Raw genomic sequence first — 16,036 nt, 5'->3', positions numbered from 1 at the left:
ATAGAACCAATAGTACATCATAGCGACACCACTTCCGTGTTAATTCGTCAGTGTGAGGGGCGAGGGATGCAGTAAAGATGGAATAGTGCGTCGGAAAGGGGATACTCGCCTCCCAAAAGAAAACATTGTCGTTTCCATAGAAACGTTACTCGATTTAGAAGGAGATGTCATAGAACCAATAGTATTTCATAGCGACACCACTTCCGTGTTAATTCGTCAGTGTGAGGGGCGAGGGATGCAGTAAAGATGGTATAGTGCATCGGAACGGAGATACTCTCCTCCCAAAAGAAACTCTTGTCGTTTCCATAGAAACGTTACTCGATTTAGAGGGAGATGTCATAGAACCAAGAGTATTTCATAGCGACACCACTTCCGTGTTAGTTCGTCAGTGTGAGGGGCGATGGGATGCAGTAAAGATGGAATAGTGCATCGGAAAGGGGATAGTCTCCTCCCAAAAGAAACTCTTGTCGTTTCCATAGAAACGTTACTCGATTTAGAGGGAGATGTCATAGAACCAATAGTATTTCATAGCGACACCAGTTCCGTGTTAATTCGTCAGTGTGAGGGGCGAGGGATGCAGTAAAGATGTAATAGTGCATCGGAACGGAGATACTCGCCTCCCAAAAGAAACTCTTGTCGTTTCCATAGAAACGTTACTCGATTTAGAGGGAGATGTCATAGAACCAATAGTATTTCATAGCGACACCACTTCCGTGTTAATTCGTCAGTGTGAGGGGCGAGGGATGCAGTAAAGATGGAATAGTGCATCGGAAAGGGGATACTCGCCTCCCAAAAGAAAATATTGTCGTTTCCGTAGAAACGTTACTCGATTTAGAGGGAGATGTCATAGAACCAATAGTATTTCATAGCGACACCACTTCCGTGTTAATTCGTCAGTGTGAGGGGCGAGGGATGCAGTAAAGATGGAATAGTGCATCGGAAAGGGGATACTCGCCTCCCAAAAGAAAATATTGTCGTTTCCATAGAAACATTACTCGATTTAGAGGGAGATATCATAGAACCAATAGTATTTCATAGCGACACCACTTCCGTGTTAATTCGTCAGTGTGAGGGGCGAGGGATGCAGTAAAGATGGAATAGTGCATCGGAAAGGGGAAACTCGCCTCCCAAAAGAAAATATTGTCGTTTCCGTAGAAACGTTCCTCGATTTAGAAGGAGAAGTTATAGAACACATAGTATTCCATAGCGACTCAATTTCAGTGTTAATTCGTCAATGGGAGGGAGCGAGGGATGCAGTAAAGAAGGAATAGTGAATCGGAGCGGAGATACTCTCCTCCCAACAGAAACTCTTGTCGTTTCCATAGAAACGTTACTCGATTTAGAAGGAGATGTCATAGAACCAATAGTATATCATAGCGACACCACTTCAGTGTTAATTCGTCAGTGTGAGGGGCGAGGGATGCAGTAAAGATGGAATAGTGCATCGGAAAGCTGATACTCGCCTCCCAAAAGAAAATATTGTCGTTTCCATAGAAACGTTACTCGATTTAGAAGGAGATGTCATAGAACCAATAGTATTTCATAGCGACACCACTTCCGTGTTAATTCGTCAGTGTGAGGGGCGAGGGATGCAGTAAAGATGGAATAGTGCATCGGAAAGGGGATACTCGCCTCCCAAAAGAAAATATTGTCGTTTCCGTAGAAACGTTCCTCGATTTAGAAGGAGAAGTTATAGAACACATAGTATTCCATAGCGACTCAATTTCAGTGTTAATTCGTCAATGGGAGGGAGCGAGGGATGCAGTAAAGAAGGAATAGTGAATCGGAACGGAGATACTCTCCTCCCAAAAGAAACTTTTGTCGTTTCCATAGTAACGTTACTCGATTTAGAGGGAGATTTCATAGAACCAATAGTATTCCAAAGCGACACCACTTCCGTGTTAATTCGTCAGTGTGAGGGGCGAGGGATGCAGTAAAGATGGAATACTGCATCGGAAAGGGGATACTAGCCTCCCAAAAGGAAATATTGTCGTTTCCGTAGAAACGTTCCTCGATTTAGAAGGAGAAGTTATAGAACACATAGTATTCCATAGCGACTCAATTTCAGTGTTAATTCGTCAATGGGAGGGAGCGAGGGATGCAGTAAAGAAGGAATAGTGAATCGGAACGGAGATACTCTCCTCCCAACAGAAACTCTTTTCGTTTCCATAGAAACGTTACTCGATTTAGAAGGAGATGTCATAGAACCAATAGTATATCATAGCGACACCACTTCCGTGTTAATTCGTCAGTGTGAGGGGCGAGGGATGCAGTAAAGATGGAATAGTGCATCGGAAAGGGGATACTCGCCTCCCAAAAGAAAATATTGTCGTTTCCATAGAAACGTTACTCGATTTGGAAGGAGATGTCATAGAACCAATAGTATTTCATAGCGACACCACTTCCGTGTTAATTCGTCAGTGTGAGGGGCGACGGATGCAGTAAAGATGGAATAGTGCATCGGAAAGGGGATACTCGCCTCCCAAAAGAAAATATTGTCGTTTCCGTAGAAACGTTCCTCGATTTAGATGGAGAAGTTATAGAACACATAGTATTCCATAGCGACTCAATTTCAGTGTTAATTCGTCAATGGGAGGGAGCGAGGGATGCAGTAAAGAAGGAATAGTGAATCGGAACGGAGATACTCTCCTCCCAACAGAAACTCTTGTCGTTTCCATAGAAACGTTACTCGATTTAGAAGGAGATGTCATAGAACCAATGGTATATCATAGCGACACCACTTCCGTGTTAATTCGTCAGTGTGAGGGGCGAGGGATGCAGTAAAGATGGAATAGTGCGTCGGAAAGGGGATACTCGCCTCCCAAAAGAAAACATTGTCGTTTCCATAGAAACGTTACTCGATTTAGAAGGAGATGTCATAGAACCAATAGTATAACATAAGACACCACTTCCGTGTTAATTCGTCAGTGTCAGGGGCGAGGGATGCAGTAAAGATGGAATAGTGCATCGGAAAGGGGATACTCGCCACCCAAAAGAAAATATTGTCGTTTCCGTAGAAACGTTCCTCGATTTAGAAGGAGAAGTTATAGAACACATAGTATTCCATAGCGACTCAATTTCAGTGTTAATTCGTCAATGGGAGGGAGCGAGGGATGCAGTAAAGAAGGAATAGTGAATCGGAACGGAGATACTCTCCTCCCAACAGAAACTCTTGTCGTTTCCATAGAAACGTTACTCGATTTAGAAGGAGATGTCATAGAACCAATAGTATATCATAGCGACACCACTTCCGTGTTAACTCGTCAGTGTGAGGGGCGAGGGATGCAGTAAAATGGAATAGTGCATCGGAAAGGGGATACTCGCCTCCCAAAAGAAAATATTGTCGTTTCCGTAGAAACGTTCCTCGATTTAGAAGGAGAAGTTATAGAACACATAGTATTCCATAGCGACTCAATTTCAGTGTTAATTCGTCAATGGGAGGGAGCGAGGGATGCAGTAAAAAAGGAATAGTGAATCGGAACGGAGATACTCTCCTCCCAACAGAACCTCTTGTCGTTTCCGTAGAAACGTTACTCGATTTAGAAGGAGATGTCATAGAACCAATAGTACATCATAGCGACACCACTTCCGTGTTAATTCGTCAGTGTGAGGGGCGAGGGATGCAGTAAAGATGGAATAGTGCATCGGAAAGGGGATACTCGCCTCCCAAAAGAAAATATTGTCGTTTGCATTGAAACGTTACTCGATTTAGAAGGAGATGTCATAGAACCAATAGTATATCATAGCGACACCACTTCCGTGTTAATTCGTCAGTGTGAGGGGCGAGGGATGCAGTAAAGATGGAATAGTGCATCGGAAAGGGGATACTCGCCTCCCAAAAGAAAATATTGTCGTTTCCGTAGAAACGTTCCTCGATTTAGAAGGAGAAGTTATAGAACACATAGTATTCCATAGCGACCAATTTCAGTGTTAATTCGTCAATGGGAGGGAGCGAGGGATGCAGTAATAAAGGAATAGTGAATCGGAACGGAGATACTCTCCTCCCAAAAGAAACTCTTGTCGTTTCCATAGAAACGTTACTCGATTTAGAGGGAGATGTCATAGAACCAATAGTATTTCAAAGCGACACCACTTCCGTGTTAATTCGTCAGTGTGAGGGGCGAGGGATGCAGTAAAGATGGAATAGTGCATCGGAAAGGGGATACTCGCCTCCCAAAAGAAAATATTGTCGTTTCCGTAGAAACGTTCCTCGATTTAGAAGGAGAAGTTATATAACACATAGTATTCCATAGCGACTCAATTTCAGTGTTAATTCGTCAATGGGAGGGAGCGAGGGATGCAGTAAAGAAGGAATAGTGAATCGGAACGGAGATACTCTCCTCCCAAACGAAACTCTTGTCGTTTCCATAGAAACGTTACTCGATTTAGAGGGAGATGTCATAGAACCAATAGTATTTCAAAGCGACACCACTTCCGTGTTATTTCGTCAGTGTGAGGGGCGAGGGATGCAGTAAAGATGGAATAGTGCATCGGAAAGGGGATACTCGCCTCCCAAAAGAAAATATTGTCGTTTCCGTAGAAACGTTCCTCGATTTAGAAGGAGAAGTTATAGAACACATAGTATTCCATAGCGACTCAATTTCAGTGTTAATTCGTCAATGGGAGGGAGCGAGGGATGCAGTAAAGAAGGAATAGTGAATCGGAACGGAGATACTCTCCTCCCAAAAGAAACTCTTGTCGTTTCCATAGAAACGTTACTCGATTTAGAAGGAGATGTCATAGAACCAATAGTATATCATAGCGACACCACTTCCGTGTTAATTCGTCAGTGTGAGGGGCGAGGGATGCAGTAAAGATGGAATAGTGCATCGGAAAGGGGATACTCGCCTCCCAAAAGAAAATATTGTCGTTTCCATAGAAACGTTACTCGATTTAGAAGGAGATGTCATAGAACCAATAGTATTTCATAGCGACACCACTTCCGTGTTAATTCGTCAGTGTGAGGGGCGAGGGATGCAGTAAAGATGGAATAGTGCATCGGAAAGGGGATACTCGCCTCCCAAAAGAAAATATTGTCGTTTCCGTAGAAACGTTCCTCGATTTAGAAGGAGAATATATAGAACACATAGTATTCCATAGCGACTCAATTTCAGTGTTAATTCGTCAATGGGAGGGAGCGAGGGATGCAGTAAAGAAGGAATAGTGAATCGGAACGGAGATACTCTCCTCCCAAAAGAAACTCTTGTCGTTTCCATAGAAACGTTACTCGATTTAGAGGGAGATGTCATAGAACCAATAGTATTTCATAGCGACACCACTTCCGTGTTAATTCGTCAGTGTGAGGGGCGAGGGATGCAGTAAAGATGGAATAGTGCATCGGAAAGGGGATACTCGCCTCCCAAAAGAAAATATTGTCGTTTCCGTAGAAACGTTCCTCGATTTAGAAGGAGAAGTTATAGAACACATAGTATTCCATAGCGACTCAATTTCAGTGTTAATCCGTCAATGGGAGGGAGCGAGGGATGCAGTAAAGAAGGAATAGTGAATCGGAACGGAGATACTCTCCTCCCAACAGAAACTCTTGTCGTTTCCATAGAAACGTTACTCGATTTAGAAGGAGATGTCATAGAACCAATAGTATATCATAGCGACACCACTTCCGTGTTAATTCGTCAGTGTGAGAGGCGAGGGATGCAGTAAAGATGGAATAGTGCATCGGAAAGGGGATACTCGCCTCCCAAAAGAAAATATTGTCGTTTCCATAGAAACGTTACTCGAATTAGAAGGAGATGTCATAGAACCAATAGTATATCATAGCGACACCACTTCCGTGTTAATTCGTCAGTGTCAGGGGCGAGGGATGCAGTAAAGATGGAATAGTGCATCGGAAAAGGGATACTCGCCTCCCAAAAGAAAATATTGTCGTTTCCGTAGAAACGTTCCTCGATTTAGAAGGAGAAGTTATAGAACACATAGTATTCCATAGCGACTCAATTTCAGTGTTAATTCGTCAATGGGAGGGAGCGAGGGATGCAGTAAAGAAGGAATAGTGAATCGGAACGGAGATACTCTCCTCCCAACATAAACTCTTGTCGTTTCCATAGAAACGTTACTCGATTTAGAAGGAGATGTCATAGAACCAATAGTACATCATAGCGACACCACTTCCGTGTTAATTCGTCAGTGTGGGGGCGAGGGATGCAGTAAAGATAGAATAGTGCATCGGAAAGGGGATACTCGCCTCCCAAAAGAAAATATTGTCGTTTCCATAGAAACGTTACTCGATTTAGAAGGAGATGTCATAGAACCAATAGTATTTCATAGCGACACCACTTCCGTGTTAATTCGTCAGTGTGAGGGGCGAGGGATGCAGTAAAGATGGAATAGTGCATCGGAACGGAGATACTCTCCTCCCAAAAGAAACTCTTGTCGTTTCCATAGAAACGTTACTCGATTTAGAGGGAGATGTCATAGAACCAAGAGTAGTTCATAGCGACACCACTTCCGTGTTAGTTTGTCAGTGTGAGGGGCGATGGGATGCAGTAAAGATGGAATAGTGCATCGGAAAGGGGATACTCTCCTCCCAAAAGAAACTCTTGTCGTTTCCATAGAAACGTTACTCGATTTAGAGGGAGATGTCATAGAACCAATAGTATTTCATAGCGACACCAGTTCCGTGTTAATTCGTCAGTGTGAGGGGCGAGGGATGCAGTAAAGATGTAATAGTGCATCGGAACGGAGATACTCGCCTCCCAAAAGAAACTCATGTCGTTTCCATAGAAACGTTACTCGATTTAGAGGGAGATGTCATAGAACCAATAGTATTTCATAGCGACACCACTTCCGTGTTAATTCGTCAGTGTGAGAGGCGAGGGATGCAGTAAAGATGGAATAGTGCATCGGAAAGGGGATACTCGCCTCCCAAAAGAAAATATTGTCGTTTCCGTAGAAACGTTCCTCGATTTAGAAGGAGAAGTTATAGAACACATAGTATTCCATAGCGACTCAATTTCAGTGTTAATTCGTCAATGGGAGGGAGCGAGGGATGCAGTAAAGAAGGAATAGTGAATCGGAACGGAGATACTCTCCGCCCAACAGAAACTCTTGTCGTTTCCATAGAAACGTTACTCGATTTAGAAGGAGATGTCATAGAACCAATAGTATATCATAGCGACACCACTTCAGTGTTAATTCGTCAGTGTGAGGGGCGAGGGATGCAGTAAAGATGGAATAGTGCATCGGAAACTGGATACTCTCCTCCCAAAAGAAAATATTGTCGTTTCCATAGAAACGTTCCTCGATTTAGAAGGAGAAGTTATAGAACACATAGTATTCCATAGCGACTCAATTTCAGTGTTAATTCGTCAATGGGAGGGTGCGAGGGATGCAGTAAAGAAGGAATAGTGAATCGGAACGGAGACACTCTCCTCCCAAAAGAAACTCTCGTCGTTTCCATAGAAACGTTACTCGATTTAGAGGGAGATGTCATAGAAGCAATAGTATTTCATAGCGACACCAGTTCCGTGTTAATTCGTCAGTGTGAGGGGCGAGTGATGCAGTAAAGATGGAATAGTGCATCGGAAAGGGGATACTCGCCTCCCAAAAGAAAATATTGTCGTTTCCATAGAAACATTACTCGATTTAGAGGGAGATGTCATAGAACCAATAGTATTTCATAGCGACACCACTTCCGTGTTAATTCGTCAGTGTGAGGGGCGAGGGATGCAGTAAAGATGAAATAGTGCATCGGAAAGGGGATACTCGCCTCCCAAAAGAAAATATTGTCGTTTCCGTAGAAACGTTCCTCGATTTAGAAGGAGATGTTATAGAACACATAGTATTCCATAGCGACTCAATTTCAGTGTTAATTCGTCAATGGGAGGGAGCGAGGGATGCAGTAAAGAAGGAATAGTGAATCGGAACGGAGATACTCTCCTCCCAACAGAAACTCTTGTCGTTTCCATAGAAACGTTACTCGATTTAGAAGGAGATGTCATAGAACCAATAGTATATCATAGTGACACCACTTCCGTGTTAATTCGTCAGTGTGAGGGGCGAGGAATGCAGTAAAGATGGAATTGTGCATCGGAAAGGAGATACTCTCCTCCCAAAAGAAACTCTTGTCGTTTCCATAGAAACGTTACTCGATTTAGAGGGAGATGTCATAGAACCAATGGTATTCCAAAGCAACACCTCTTCCGTGTTAATTCGTCAGTGTGACAGGCGAGGGATGCAGTAAAGATGGAATAGTGCATCGGAAAGGGGATACTCGCCTCCCAAAAGAAAATATTGTCGTTTCCGTAGAAACGTTCCTCGATTTAGAAGGAGAAGTTATAGAACACATAGTATTCCATAGCGACTCAATTTCAGTGTTAATTCGTCAATGGGAGGGAGCGAGGGATGCAGTAAAGAAGGAATAGTGAATCGGAACGGAGATACTCTCCTCCCAAAAGAAACTCTTGTCGTTTCCATAGAAACGTTACTCGATTGAGAGGGAGATGTCATAGAACCAATAGTATTTCATAGCGACACCACTTCCGTGTTAATTCGTCAGTGTGAGGGGCGAGGGATGCAGTAAAGATGGAATAGTGCATCGGAAAGGGGATACTCGCCTCCCAAAAGAAAATATTGTCGTTTCCATAGAAACGTTACTCGATTTAGAAGGAGATGTCATAGAACCAATAGTATTTCATAGCGACACCACTTCCGTGTTAATTCGTCAGTGTGAGGGGCGAGGGATGCAGTAAAGATGGAATAGTGCATCGGAAAGGGGATACTCGCCTCCCAAAAGAAAATATTGTCGTTTCCGTAGAAACGTTCCTCGATTTAGAAGGAGAAGTTATAGAACACATAGTATTCCATAGCGACTCAATTTCAGTGTTAATTCGTCAATGGGAGGGAGCGAGGGATGTAGTAAAGAAGGAATAGTGAATCGGAACGGAGATACTCTCCTCCCAAAAGAAACTCTTGTCGTTTCCATAGAAACGTTACTCGATTTAGAGGGAGATTTCATAGAACCAATAGTATTCCAAAGCGACACCACTTCCGTGTTAATTCGTCAGTGTGAGGGGCGAGGGATGCAGTAAAGATGGAATAGTGCATCGGAAAGGGGATACTAGCCTCCCAAAAGGAAATATTGTCGTTTCCGTAGAAACGTTCCTCGATTTAGAAGGAGAAGTTATAGAACACATAGTATTCCATAGCGACTCAATTTCAGTGTTAATTCGTCAATGGGAGGGAGCGAGGGATGCAGTAAAGAAGGAATAGTGAATCGGAACGGAGATACTCTCCTCCCAACAGAAACTCTTTTCGTTTCCATAGAAACGTTACTCGATTTAGAAGGAGATGTCATAGAACCAATAGTATATCATAGCGACACCACTTCCGTGTTAATTCGTCAGTGTGAGGGGCGAGGGATGCAGTAAAGATGGAATAGTGCATCGGAAAGGGGATACTCGCCTCCCAAAAGAAAATATTGTCGTTTCCATAGAAACGTTACTCGATTTGGAAGGAGATGTCATAGAACCAATAGTATTTCATAGCGACACCACTTCCGTGTTAATTCGTCAGTGTGAGGGGCGACGGATGCAGTAAAGATGGAATAGTGCATCGGAAAGGGGATACTCGCCTCCCAAAAGAAAATATTGTCGTTTCCGTAGAAACGTTCCTCGATTTAGATGGAGAAGTTATAGAACACATAGTATTCCATAGCGACTCAATTTCAGTGTTAATTCGTCAATGGGAGGGAGCGAGGGATGCAGTAAAGAAGGAATAGTGAATCGGAACGGAGATACTCTCCTCCCAACAGAAACTCTTGTCGTTTCCATAGAAACGTTACTCGATTTAGAAGGAGATGTCATAGAACCAATGGTATATCATAGCGACACCACTTCCGTGTTAATTCGTCAGTGTGAGGGGCGAGGGATGCAGTAAAGATGGAATAGTGCGTCGGAAAGGGGATACTCGCCTCCCAAAAGAAAACATTGTCGTTTCCATAGAAACGTTACTCGATTTAGAAGGAGATGTCATAGAACCAATAGTATAACATAGCGACACCACTTCCGTGTTAATTCGTCAGTGTCAGGGGCGAGGGATGCAGTAAAGATGGAATAGTGCATCGGAAAGGGGATACTCGCCTCCCAAAAGAAAATATTGTCGTTTCCGTAGAAACGTTCCTCGATTTAGAAGGAGAAGTTATAGAACACATAGTATTCCATAGCGACTCAATTTCAGTGTTAATTCGTCAATGGGAGGGAGCGAGGGATGCAGTAAAGAAGGAATAGTGAATCGGAACGGAGATACTCTCCTCCCAACAGAAACTCTTGTCGTTTCCATAGAAACGTTACTCGATTTAGAAGGAGATGTCATAGAACCAATAGTATATCATAGCGACACCACTTCCGTGTTAACTCGTCAGTGTGAGGGGCGAGGGATGCAGTAAAATGGAATAGTGCATCGGAAAGGGGATACTCGCCTCCCAAAAGAAAATATTGTCGTTTCCGTAGAAACGTTCCTCGATTTAGAAGGAGAAGTTATAGAACACATAGTATTCCATAGCGACTCAATTTCAGTGTTAATTCGTCAATGGGAGGGAGCGAGGGATGCAGTAAAAAAGGAATAGTGAATCGGAACGGAGATACTCTCCTCCCAACAGAACCTCTTGTCGTTTCCGTAGAAACGTTACTCGATTTAGAAGGAGATGTCTTAGAACCAATAGTACATCATAGCGACACCACTTCCGTGTTAATTCGTCAGTGTGAGGGGCGAGGGATGCAGTAAAGATGGAATAGTGCATCGGAAAGGGGATACTCGCCTCCCAAAAGAAAATATTGTCGTTTGCATTGAAACGTTACTCGATTTAGAAGGAGATGTCATAGAACCAATAGTATATCATAGCGACACCACTTCCGTGTTAATTCGTCAGTGTGAGGGGCGAGGGATGCAGTAAAGATGGAATAGTGCATCGGAAAGGGGATACTCGCCTCCCAAAAGAAAATATTGTCGTTTCCGTAGAAACGTTCCTCGATTTAGAAGGAGAAGTTATAGAACACATAGTATTCCATAGCGACCAATTTCAGTGTTAATTCGTCAATGGGAGGGAGCGAGGGATGCAGTAATAAAGGAATAGTGAATCGGAACGGAGATACTCTCCTCCCAAAAGAAACTCTTGTCGTTTCCATAGAAACGTTACTCGATTTAGAGGGAGATGTCATAGAACCAATAGTATTTCAAAGCGACACCACTTCCGTGTTAATTCGTCAGTGTGAGGGGCGAGGGATGCAGTAAAGATGGAATAGTGCATCGGAAAGGGGATACTCGCCTCCCAAAAGAAAATATTGTCGTTTCCGTAGAAACGTTCCTCGATTTAGAAGGAGAAGTTATATAACACATAGTATTCCATAGCGACTCAATTTCAGTGTTAATTCGTCAATGGGAGGGGGCGAGGGATGCAGTAAAGAAGGAATAGTGAATCGGAACGGAGATACTCTCCTCCCAAAAGAAACTCTTGTCGTTTCCATAGAAACGTTACTCGATTTAGAGGGAGATGTCATAGAACCAATAGTATTTCAAAGCGACACCACTTCCGTGTTAATTCGTCAGTGTGAGGGGCGAGGGATGCAGTAAAGATGGAATAGTGCATCGGAAAGGGGATACTCGCTTCCCAAAAGAAAATATTGTCGTTTCCGTAGAAACGTTCCTCGATTTAGAAGGAGAAGTTATAGAACACATAGTATTCCATAGCGACTCAATTTCAGTGTTAATTCGTCAATGGGAGGGAGCGAGGGATGCAGTAAAGAAGGAATAGTGAATCGGAACGGAGATACTCTCCTCCCAAAAGAAACTCTTGTCGTTTCCATAGAAACGTTACTCGATTTAGAAGGAGATGTCATAGAACCAATAGTATATCATAGCGACACCACTTCCGTGTTAATTCGTCAGTGTGAGGGGCGAGGGATGCAGTAAAGATGGAATAGTGCATCGGAAAGGGGATACTCGCCTCCCAAAAGAAAATATTGTCGTTTCCATAGAAACGTTACTCGATTTAGAAGGAGATGTCATAGAACCAATAGTATTTCATAGCGACACCACTTCCGTGTTAATTCGTCAGTGTGAGGGGCGAGGGATGCAGTAAAGATGGAATAGTGCATCGGAAAGGGGATACTCGCCTCCCAAAAGAAAATATTGTCGTTTCCGTAGAAACGTTCCTCGATTTAGAAGGAGAATATATAGAACACATAGTATTCCATAGCGACTCAATTTCAGTGTTAATTCGTCAATGGGAGGGAGCGAGGGATGCAGTAAAGAAGGAATAGTGAATCGGAACGGAGATACTCTCCTCCCAAAAGAAACTCTTGTCGTTTCCATAGAAACGTTACTCGATTTAGAGGGAGATGTCATAGAACCAATAGTATTTCATAGCGACACCACTTCCGTGTTAATTCGTCAGTGTGAGGGGCGAGGGATGCAGTAAAGATGGAATAGTGCATCGGAAAGGGGATACTCGCCTCCCAAAAGAAAATATTGTCGTTTCCGTAGAAAAGTTCCTCGATTTAGAAGGAGAAGTTATAGAACACATAGTATTCCATAGCGACTCAATTTCAGTATTAATCCGTCAATGGGAGGGAGCGAGGGATGCAGTAAAGAAGGAATAGTGAATCGGAACGGAGATACTCTCCTCCCAACAGAAACTCTTGTCGTTTCCATAGAAACGTTACTCGATTTAGAAGGAGATGTCATAGAACCAATAGTATATCATAGCGACACCACTTCCGTGTTAATTCGTCAGTGTGAGAGGCGAGGGATGCAGTAAAGATGGAATAGTGCATCGGAAAGGGGATACTCGCCTCCCAAAAGAAAATATTGTCGTTTCCATAGAAACGTTACTCGATTTAGAAGGAGATGTCATAGAACCAATAGTATATCATAGCGACACCACTTCCGTGTTAATTCGTCAGTGTCAGGGGCGAGGGATGCAGTAAAGATGGAATAGTGCATCGGAAAAGGGATACTCGCCTCCCAAAAGAAAATATTGTCGTTTCCGTAGAAACGTTCCTCGATTTAGAAGGAGAAGTTATAGAACACATAGTATTCCATAGCGACTCAATTTCAGTGTTAATTCGTCAATGGGAGGGAGCGAGGGATGCAGTAAAGAAGGAATAGTAAATCGGAACGGAGATACTCTCCTCCCAACAGAAACTCTTGTCGTTTCCATAGAAACGTTACTCGATTTAGAAGGAGATGTCATAGAACCAATAGTACATCATAGCGACACCACTTCCGTGTTAATTCGTCAGTGTGGGGGCGAGGGATGCAGTAAAGATAGAATAGTGCATCGGAAAGGGGATACTCGCCTCCCAAAAGAAAACATTGTCGTTTCCATAGAAACGTTACTCGATTTAGAAGGAGATGTCATAGAACCAATAGTATTTCATAGCGACACCACTTCCGTGTTAATTCGTCAGTGTGAGGGGCGAGGGATGCAGTAAAGATGGTATAGTGCATCGGAACGGAGATACTCTCCTCCCAAAAGAAACTCTTGTCGTTTCCATAGAAACGTTACTCGATTTAGAGGGAGATGTCATAGAACCAAGAGTATTTCATAGCGACACCACTTCCGTGTTAGTTCGTCAGTGTGAGGGGCGATGGGATGCAGTAAAGATGGAATAGTGCATCGGAAAGGGGATACTCTCCTCCCAAAAGAAACTCTTGTCGTTTCCATAGAAACGTTACTCGATTTAGAGGGAGATGTCATAGAACCAATAGTATTTCATAGCGACACCAGTTCCGTGTTAATTCGTCAGTGTGAGGGGCGAGGGATGCAGTAAAGATGTAATAGTGCATCGGAACGGAGATACTCGCCTCCCAAAAGAAACTCATGTCGTTTCCATAGAAACGTTACTCGATTTAGAGGGAGATGTCATAGAACCAATAGTATTTCATAGCGACACCACTTCCGTGTTAATTCGTCAGTGTGAGAGGCGAGGGATGCAGTAAAGATGGAATAGTGCATCGGAAAGGGGATACTCGCCTCCCAAAAGAAAATATTGTCGTTTCCGTAGAAACGTTCCTCGATTTAGAAGGAGAAGTTATAGAACACATAGTATTCCATAGCGACTCAATTTCAGTGTTAATTCGTCAATGGGAGGGAGCGAGGGATGCAGTAAAGAAGGAATAGTGAATCGGAACGGAGATACTCTCCGCCCAACAGAAACTCTTGTCGTTTCCATAGAAACGTTACTCGATTTAGAAGGAGATGTCATAGAACCAATAGTATATCATAGCGACACCACTTCAGTGTTAATTCGTCAGTGTGAGGGGCGAGTGATGCAGTAAAGATGGAATAGTGCATCGGAAAGGGGATACTCGCCTCCCAAAAGAAAATATTGTCGTTTCCATAGAAACATTACTCGATTTAGAGGGAGATGTCATAGAACCAATAGTATTTCATAGCGACACCACTTCCGTGTTAATTCGTCAGTGTGAGGGGCGAGGGATGCAGTAAAGATGAAATAGTGCATCGGAAAGGGGATACTCGCCTCCCAAAAGAAAATATTGTCGTTTCCGTAGAAACGTTCCTCGATTTAGAAGGAGATGTTATAGAACACATAGTATTCCATAGCGACTCAATTTCAGTGTTAATTCGTCAATGGGAGGGAGCGAGGGATGCAGTAAAGAAGGAATAGTGAATCGGAACGGAGATACTCTCCTCCCAACAGAAACTCTTGTCGTTTCCATAGAAACGTTACTCGATTTAGAAGGTGATGTCATAGAACCAATAGTATATCATAGTGACACCACTTCCGTGTTAATTCGTCAGTGTGAGGGGCGAGGGATGCAGTAAAGATGGAATTGTGCATCGGAAAGGGGATACTCTCCTCCCAAAAGAAACTCTTGTCGTTTCCATAGAAACGTTACTCGATTTAGAGGGAGATGTCATAGAACCAATGGTATTCCAAAGCGACACCTCTTCCGTGTTAATTCGTCAGTGTGACAGGCGAGGGATGCAGTAAAGATGGAATAGTGCATCGGAAAGGGGATACTCGCCTCCCAAAAGAAAATATTGTCGTTTCCGTAGAAACGTTCCTCGATTTAGAAGGAGAAGTTATAGAACACATAGTATTCCATAGCGACTCAATTTCAGTGTTAATTCGTCAATGGGAGGGAGCGAGGGATGCAGTAAAGAAGGAATAGTGAATCGGAACGGAGATACTCTCCTCCCAAAAGAAACTCTTGTCGTTTCCATAGAAACGTTACTCGATTGAGAGGGAGATGCCATAGAACCAATAGTATTTCATAGCGACACCACTTCCGTGTTAATTCGTCAGTGTGAGGGGCGAGGGATGCAGTAAAGATGTAATAGTGCATCGGAAAGGGGATACTCGCCTCCCAAAAGGAAATATTGTCGTTTCCATAGAAACGTTACTCGATTTAGAGGGAGATGTCATAGAACCAATAGTATTTCATAGCGACACCACTTCCGTGTTAATTCGTCAGTGTGAGGGGCGAGGGATGCAGTAAAGATGGAATAGTGCATCGGAACGGAGATACTCTCCTCCCAAAAGAAAATATTGTCGTTTCCATAGAAACGTTACTCGATTTAGAGGGAGATGTCATAGAACCAATAGTATTTCATAGCGACACCACTTCCGTGTTAATTCGTCAGTGTGAGGGGCGAGGGATGCAGTAAAGATGGAATAGTGCATCGGAACGGAGATACTCTCCTCCCAAAAGAAACTCTTGTCGTTTCCATAGAAACGTTACTCGATTTAGAGGGAGATGTCATAGAACCAATAGTATTTCATAGCGACACCACTTCCGTGTTAATTCGTCAGTGTGTTGGGCGAGAGATGCAGTAAAGATGGAATAGTGCATCGGAAAGGGGATACTCTCCTCCCAAAAGAAACTCTTGTCGTTTCCATAGAAACGTTACTCGATTTAGAGGGAGATGTCATAGAACCAATAGTATTTCATAGCGACACCACTTCCGTGTTAATTCGTCAGTGTGAGGGGCGAGGGATGCAGTAAAGATGGAATAGTGCATCGGAAAGGGGATACTCGCCTCCCAAAAGAAACT

Source organism: Schistocerca piceifrons, unplaced genomic scaffold, assembly GCF_021461385.2.
Source record: "Schistocerca piceifrons isolate TAMUIC-IGC-003096 unplaced genomic scaffold, iqSchPice1.1 HiC_scaffold_2295, whole genome shotgun sequence".
Taxonomy (NCBI): domain Eukaryota; kingdom Metazoa; phylum Arthropoda; class Insecta; order Orthoptera; family Acrididae; genus Schistocerca; species Schistocerca piceifrons.
This window is presented reverse-complemented; position numbering follows the sequence as displayed.